Raw genomic sequence first — 8,407 nt, 5'->3', positions numbered from 1 at the left:
TTGGAGAGATTTTGAAAGAAAAAAAATCTGATTTATCAGTGAGACAGAAAACAGAATTTAGGAGACTTTGAGAGCTTAGAGAGAGTTTAAAAACAGACTTTAAGAGGAGAAGAAAAAAAAATCAGATTTGAAAGCAGATTTTAAGAATTTAGGAGAACTTATCAGGTTTTAAGAGGGAATTTGAGAGAGAGAAATCAGTTTTTTTTTTCAGACAAAAATTTTAGAGTTCAGTTTTTCAGAGAGATTAGAACAAGGAAAAGTGAGACTTTGGGTAGATTTTAAGAGGAGAAACAATCCGATTTAGAAAGAAAGGAATATGAAATAGGAATCTGAAACAGGTAGAGGAAAGAAACTGAAATCTGAAATGTTATCTTTCTAGAATCTGCCCGTTGTTTGCTTGTGAATATTGTTCGGCTCAAATCTGAAATTTTCCTCAAGCTTCTGTCACTGTTCATCTGGGTTAACGGGTCTTGTTCAGACTTGCTGTGTTATTGGTATATTCTGCTGATTTTGTTACTGCTGCTACTGCTGAAATTTACTTCTTCTACTTCCATTTCCAGGTACATACCTTTTAAACTCAGGTTGTGAAAAGCTTCAACACGGCAAATAAATCAAGTTTGGAGTTATAATTTTGCTTTTTACTCATCTAAGTCATTTAGTTTAAATTTCTGTTTTATTTCATGTTGGTTAACTAGTAGTGAATTCAACACTATGGCTATTAGTTAATCATCTTATTTTGAAATTCGTGTAAAAGTTTGTAATAATATTATCCATTTCGAAATCTCATTAGTATAGTTATATTTGAATTGTCAAAGTAGGGAATATGGCATGAATGTTGGTCATTATTTAATTTTGTTGTTAGATAAGTAAGAAAGTAATGTAGAAGTATCAAGAAAACTACAGTAGTAATATCTATTGTTAAATAAGGTAAAATGGTGTTGGTATTATTTTCATGTATAAGATAGCAGGTATCTATAGAACCATCAGTGGATGGTAAGTTGAGTTCTTATGGCTCATTATGATGTTAAAGTGCTACGAATGTTTCAAGACATACAAATATGTGGCATGTAAGGCAATGTTGTTAATCAATTTGTACAATAATTCCCTTTATTATCAATTTGATGCCTATTTACCATCCTAAATAAATAATTAGGCCTATTAGATTAAAAGCAAGTATATGAGAATAAGATGAGATATACAAATTGCAACACTTTTTATCAACGACAATTAGAAATAGGACTTGCACTAAATAGAAATAATAAAAGTTCTTGAAAAAAATATTCTTCCCTTTATAAATCATTTTTAGTTTCATATACAATTCATTATTGGGCATATAGATATATATGTTGTATTTGTGAAGAATAGTATTAATCATGTTCTTATTCTTTATTTTGAATTTGAATAGTCTTGGATGAACATGTTATATGCGGAAATTATAATCAACGGGCAACATTCAATAAATTGTGAATTCTTTTTCAAGAATTAAAGGGTATCTTAAATGAAGATTTTTCATAATATAATAAACAATTTGTGGAAAAATCCCTAATATCGTTACAAATATTTTGCGCAATTAGGGATACGTTCGTGTACCCTGATTATATTTTTAAAAGCAAAAATTCGGATTATGCGTACGCGCAATTTCGAGCGAATATTTAATAAAAGAATTTTTCCAAAGGCGTTAAGTCAATTTCATAAAAACCCGAGATGTACGGTTCACTATTTAAGAAAAACAAATGTTCTTGATTCGACACAATTTCGAAAAAATGATTGTTTAATAAATATATTACCAAAAGTTATCGTGTACACGTACGCGTGACACAATTCCGCATTTTTAAATTTATAACACGAATATACGTACGCGTAATTCGATTCAAAGAAGGGTCCTCAATCATAATAAGTATAAGCGGTAGTAAAATCATGTAACATCAATATATTTAATAAAATCAAGATAATTAAGCCAATAATAAAAACAGTTAAGCGACCGTGCTAGAACCACGGAATTCGGAAATGCCTAACACCTTCTTCCGGATTAACAGAATTCCTTACTCAGGATTTCTGGTTTGCAGAATAATAAACAAAGTCATATTCTCCTCGATTCAGGGATTGAAATTGGTGACTTGGGACGCCTTAAAATTCCCAGGTGTCGACTCTTAAATAATTAAATAAATCCCGTTTCGACTGTCCTTTAATTGGAGAGAACTCCCCACGCGCCCCCGCGGGCGCGGTAAAAAGGAGGTGCGACAGCTCTGGCGACTCTGCTGGGGACCTGTAACCCAGAACCATTGGTTCAGGGTTTAAAGAATTCGAGCTTAAAATATCTGTGTTAATTGGCTTTATTTACTATATGATTTTCAACTGTTTATATGCTAACATGCTAAATGTTTTTTTTACTGCTTTAATATTATTTGAATTGTGAATATATACAACTGCTACGAAACCCCTTTCTTTCTGAGTCTTCTGAATTTATGGTGTACACGTGCGCGTGACCCACCTTTCTGTTAAAGTCATACCAAATAAGACGGAGTTGGGACAAGTAACTAGGCCGGGCAGACTTTCGTGCTCCCGGTACGTTGCCCCCGCTTCGGCTCAAACTGTCCGTTTGGGTAAGCCAGGTTTAGAACAATCAACCTAAGGTTTTACACTTAGAATAACTCAGCCATGTACCGGATCCCTAGTAGGAACGAATATTTGCATCATATGCATTTGGCCTTGGAGACTCAACACAGGGGTTGGGTCTGTCTAGGACAGGTGAACCCAAAATAAAAAGACCATCATGATGCATCCTACTTGTTACTTGTGCATTCATTTGCCTCGAACATGCTTGTTGACCAGCTTAAATAAAATCATGGTAAGAAGAAAGGAATAAAATGGGTTGTTTTAAAAATTTCGAAAAAAAAATATAGTTTTAAATTTTGAAATAAAGGTATTTAATAAATAAAAAAAAATTCGAAAATGATTTTTTTTTAGTATAAATTTTCAAAATGAATTTTGACTTTATCAAAATTAAATTTCAGATACAAAATGAGCACTACACAAAGCCTATCATCCACAAGTACGGAAGAATTTCTATGTCAGCTTCAAATGTGGTGGTATGATTTAGGCGAAGACGGTCAAAAATGGGTCGTCAAGCATTTGGGAAATCTCACGGACATTATGAAAGTTAAACCCCGTGATGATCTGATTGCGGCGTTAGTAACTTTCTGGGATCCTGTTCACAATGTTTTTCGTTTCTCTGACTTCGAGCTTACTCCTACATTAGAGGAGATAGCTGGCTATGTTGGTTTTGACGGAAGTTTAAGAAATCAAAGCTTGATATTCACAAAGGCTCTTTCGGTACATCGATTCTTCGGTCTTCTGAACATCAGCAGTCAAATCAGGAAAAGCAATGTCATCAATGGATGTTGTTCCTTCAACTTTTTGTATTCAAGGTTCGGAAAGTCAGATGGGTTCGAAATTCATGAGAAAGGCCTTACCAATAAGCAAAACAAAGACACTTGGCAGATTCACCGTCGCTTTGCTTTCATGGTGGCTTTTCTAGGAGTCATGGTCTTTCCAAACAAAGAGCGAACAATTGATATTCGCACCGCGAAAGTTGTGCAAATCCTCACGACCAAAGAAAATCACACCCTTGTCCCCATCATTCTATCAGATATTTATCGGGCTTTAACTTTATGTAAATCAGGAGCAAAGGTCTTCGAAGGATGCAAAATTTTGTTGCAAATGTGGGTGATGGAGCATCTCCAACAACAGCCCAAGATCATACAGTATGGGTCAAACAATGATAATTGCATCGAGAGCTATGAGGAAAGAACAAAAAATTATCAGGTTCCAGAAGGGATAGAAGCATGGGTATCTCATCTAAAGGCTTTAACAGCAAATCAAATTGAATGGACCCTAGGATGGCTCCCGATGAGGGAAGTAATACATATGTCAACCTCAAATAGTTATCTACTACTATTGGGATTAAGAAGCATTCAGCCGTATGCACCACTAAGAGTCCTAAGGCAACTAGGGAGATATCAAATAGTTCCTGATGATGAAGATTTGAGTAGGCAAGTAATCGAATTACACCCAGAAGCCACTATTCCCGAAGCTCTACTTCAGCAGATGTGGAATGGGTGTCGATACTTGAAAAGTGATACTCAAGTCCTAGACGCTACAAAGGGTGAGATAAATCCTGGATATGCAAGGTGGTTCGAAAAACGGTCTCGCGTGGATGATGTACCAGAACCTGAGCTAAAAAGGCCAACAAAAAGACCCCATGTTCAAAACTTCAATGATAAAATCCAAGAGCGATTGATCTGGGGAGAAAAAGGAAAAGGGTACAAAGCAACTATCCATGCCCTAAAAAAAATCTAAGAAGCCTCAGTTTAGAGAAAGATTTGCAAGCACAAGAAGCCGAAGGCGAGAAAAAGAGTCTAGCTTGTGAGAATGAAAATCTTCATGCTCGATTCCAAAAAATGAAAAGAGTTTCTGAAACGCCAAAGAGGAGCTGGAAGGATCAAAAAACCATCGCCAATCTCTTTGAAAGAATGCAAGATTATGATTCCATTCTTGCGGAAAACGAAAGGGCATTGAGCAAAGCAAAAGAAAGGATCCAACAATTAAATGAAGAAGCCAGATCTAACAAAGAACGCCAAGATAGGCAATCCGAAAAAGACAAGGCACAATTCAAGAAGGAAAAAGACTATTGGATGCGATCAGAAGACCAGCTTCGTGCACAACTAGAAGAGGCAAGAAGATGCAACAGAGAATATCAACAAGCAGACCTCGACAGGGAAAGATCGCAAGCAAGATTAGAGCAGGCCAGACTCCGAGCTCTATTAGAATCAGCTCTAGATCGTGAAAACCGTGTCAGAGATATAGCCACCACTCGTCAGCAGCAATTGCAAGACCAAGACCAACGTCTCCAAGGTTTCAGGGCACAAATCCACGACCTGGCAGTCTTCACATCTCAAAGTTATGTAAACTTCCAAGGAATGGATTATGAAAGGTTTACAGAGCATGCGCCCACTTTTGCTCGTCATCTAGCAATGGAGTTGGAAAGGATGTATCGTACGCTGGGAGGCCATCCGGGTCAAGCCCCACATTGAGCAGATAATCCAATATTTGACAACAAAAGTGGAAAGTGGGGAACGTTGTGAGATGTTAAGAATTGTATCTTTTATTTTGATTTAAGTGTGTTTTCAAGCCATTTTCTTAAAGTTTTCAAATGTAATTCCATCTTTATGTAATGAATAAAAGTGATTGCCTTTGGTCCAAACTACGCATGGTCTGATTCATGTGGGGGCATGATACGTAGGCAATCTCTAAGATTCGACCACCACGATAAAAGATATATATAATAAATAAAAGTGAATAACAATAAAAAAAATTCAAGAAAGCTGGGACGACACAAGCAGCCGAGCAAATGCATAATAGAAAGGGATTATTTGTCTAGGAGCATTGCATCTCAACGTGTGATTATATATGTGTTAAACTCTCAAAGCTAACAAGATTGTTCATTTTCAGAATTCAAGCAGTTAGTTTCTCTAAAGAGTATACTGGCATATTATCACTATCACACAAGATCAAAAGGACCAATACCCGAAAGTATGTCTATCCCAGATGTTGACACAGGTATGGAGATAGAGGAGATGGATGTCGGGAAAATGAAAGAAGAGATGTTTAAGCTCAAGCAGCAAATGGCTGAGATGTACCAAGCCTGGTCTACAGGACAGTTACCCCCATCTTACCCAAATAACCCTGCTCCATCAATGACCCAAACTCAGGATAATATCACCACTGAATTGTCCCCAAACTTCCCCATTTACCAGCACTACCGAGGCACCACCTCTCAGACACCGCAGTCTCCACCTCCGAAACCCGTTCCATATTTTCCTCCACCTATGACTCCTGTTTTCGTAGCACCTCCCCTTGCTACATTCCACAAATCTCCTAGTGAGCCTACATTCCAGGCCCAAGACAACCAATATTACCGCCCGGAGCCCACCCTCAAAGCCTTCGAAATTAATTCAACTGCTCCTCGTTTTGATCTCCCAACCGAAATTGACAAGCCAACTAAAAATGTTGAACAAGAAGAGATGTTCAGGAAGGTCAAGAGTCTAGAGCAATCGTTCAGAGACATGCGAGGATTAGGCGGGCAAGTCAGTGTAGCATACAAAGATTTATGCTTATTCCCCAATGTACAATTGCCAGTTGGCTTCAAGATGCCCAAATTTGACCTATACAGCGGGCACGGCGACCCAGTAGCTCACTTAAGGGGTTTCTGTAGAAAGATGCGAGGAGCTGGGGGAAAGGATGAATTATTGATGGCTTACTTCAGTCAAAGTCTAAGCGGATCAGCTTTGGAGTGGTATACACGCCAGGACCATTGAAGATGGTACACCTGGGATGACCTGGCACAGGCATTCGCATACCATTTCCAATACAATCTGGAAATCATCCCAGATCGATTATCTTTGACCAAATTTGAGAAGAAACACAATGAAAGTTTCAGAGAGTATGGTTTTCGGTGGAGAGAACAGGCAGCAAGAGTGGATCCTCCTATGAAGGAGAGCGAAATGGTAGACTACTTCCTCCAAGCCTTGGAACCAACTTACTATGCCCACTTGGTTTCAGCGGTTGGGAAATCATTCAACGAAGTAGTGAAGATGGGAGGTATGGTGGAAGAAGGCCTCAAGACAAATAAAATCATGAGCTATGCAGCAATTAAGGCAACTACTCAAGCTATTCAAAGTGGGGTAGGAGGAATTGGAAGAAAGAAGAGGGAGAAAGCAGCGGTAGTTGATTCAGGAATTTGGCCGGGACCCAGAGGGTCACCGCTTTACTATAATCAACAACGACCTCGCCCATCAGCTTACCACCATGATTCATCCCAACACTACTATCACCCTTCAGAGCCTTATTTTTCCATTAACCATGCTCAAGCATACAATCAGCCACCTGTTCACACCAATTGGCGTGCTCCCGTCACACCAAATACTTACCCACGAGCCTATCCCGGACCAAGTTTCAGGCCTAGGCCAACATTCAGGGGAGAAAGGGAACAGAAAAAGAAAACTTACACTCCATTGGGAGAGTCTTACACTAGTCTGTTCCACAGGCTGAGACAGCTAGACATGCTGAGACCAATACAATCCAAGCTACCCAATCCTCCTCCAAAGAATCTGGATTACACCATTAGCTGTGAATATTGCTCCGGTGCACCAGGCCATGATACGGAGAAATGCTGGCATTTGAAAAATGCAATACAAGAGCTGATTGATACTAATAAAATCGAGGTTCAAATCCCCGAAGCCCCAAATATCAATAGAAATCCAATGCCAGCCCATCAAGAGGCTAATATGATAGAAATCATACAAGTTGAGGGGAAGACAAAGAAGCCGTCACAAACTGTCATGATGATCAAGTCTCATGAAACCAAGCCAGATAAGCAGTTAATAGAGGAGAAGCCGGTGTCTAAGCAGAACAAAAATGTTGATGAACCATCTATGATAGTCGATGAGGGATCATCGAGCAAAGTTGCTGCAAAACAAGAAAGGCCGAAAGTGATAGTACCAGGGGTTGCTAACAAACCCATTGTATTCGTGGAAGGAGCCCGTACAGATCGGGTTATTATTGCACCTGTAATCCAGCTACCGGTCATCAACAACAAAGTCATCCCATGGATCTATGAACGGGTGACTGTAATGTACAAGGGCAAAGAAATCAAGGAAGAAGTGTGTGAGGTGCAAGGCTTGACTCGTTCGGAAAGATGTTTTACTCCCGAAGAGCTGAGAAAAACTAAAAACAATCCAATGCCAACAAAGAGAGCTGTGACGGAAGAAGAGGCGGAGGAGTTTTTAAGAAAAATGAAACTCCATGATTATTCTATTGAGTATTGTGGATCAATTAAAGAAGACCCCCGCTCAAATTTCACTGTTGTCATTACTGATCCATTCAGAAGAACACCGTTTGGCGTTGATGAAAATCCTGAATAAAGCTCATGTTCCTGAAAAGATCTCTGTAAATCATTTGGGAAAAATAGCCAACAGAATCTTTGAGACAAACAGAATTACATTTGCTGATGATGAATTACCTGTGGAAGGTACCGAGCACAACAGAGCTCTTTACCTCACCGTGAAATGTGAAAACTCCATAGTAACCCGGGTATTGGTTGACAATGGGTCAAGTGCAAACATATGCCCTCTCTCCACTTTAAACAAATTAAAAATTAAAGAGGAGAGGATCCAGAAGAATAGTATCTGCGTACGGGGGTTTGACGGTGGAAGCAGAGATTCATTTGGCGACATAGTGTTGGAACTAACGATAGGGCCAGTTGAATTCACAATGGAATTCCAAGTGTTGGACATAACTGTTTCTTACAACTTGTTGTTGGGTCGACCATGGATCCATGCTGCTAAAG

This window comes from Nicotiana tabacum, chromosome 6 (assembly GCF_000715075.1).
Source record: "Nicotiana tabacum cultivar K326 chromosome 6, ASM71507v2, whole genome shotgun sequence".
NCBI lineage: Eukaryota > Viridiplantae > Streptophyta > Magnoliopsida > Solanales > Solanaceae > Nicotiana > Nicotiana tabacum.
The sequence above is the reverse complement of the archived record's forward strand: the minus strand, read 5'-3'. Positions refer to the sequence as shown.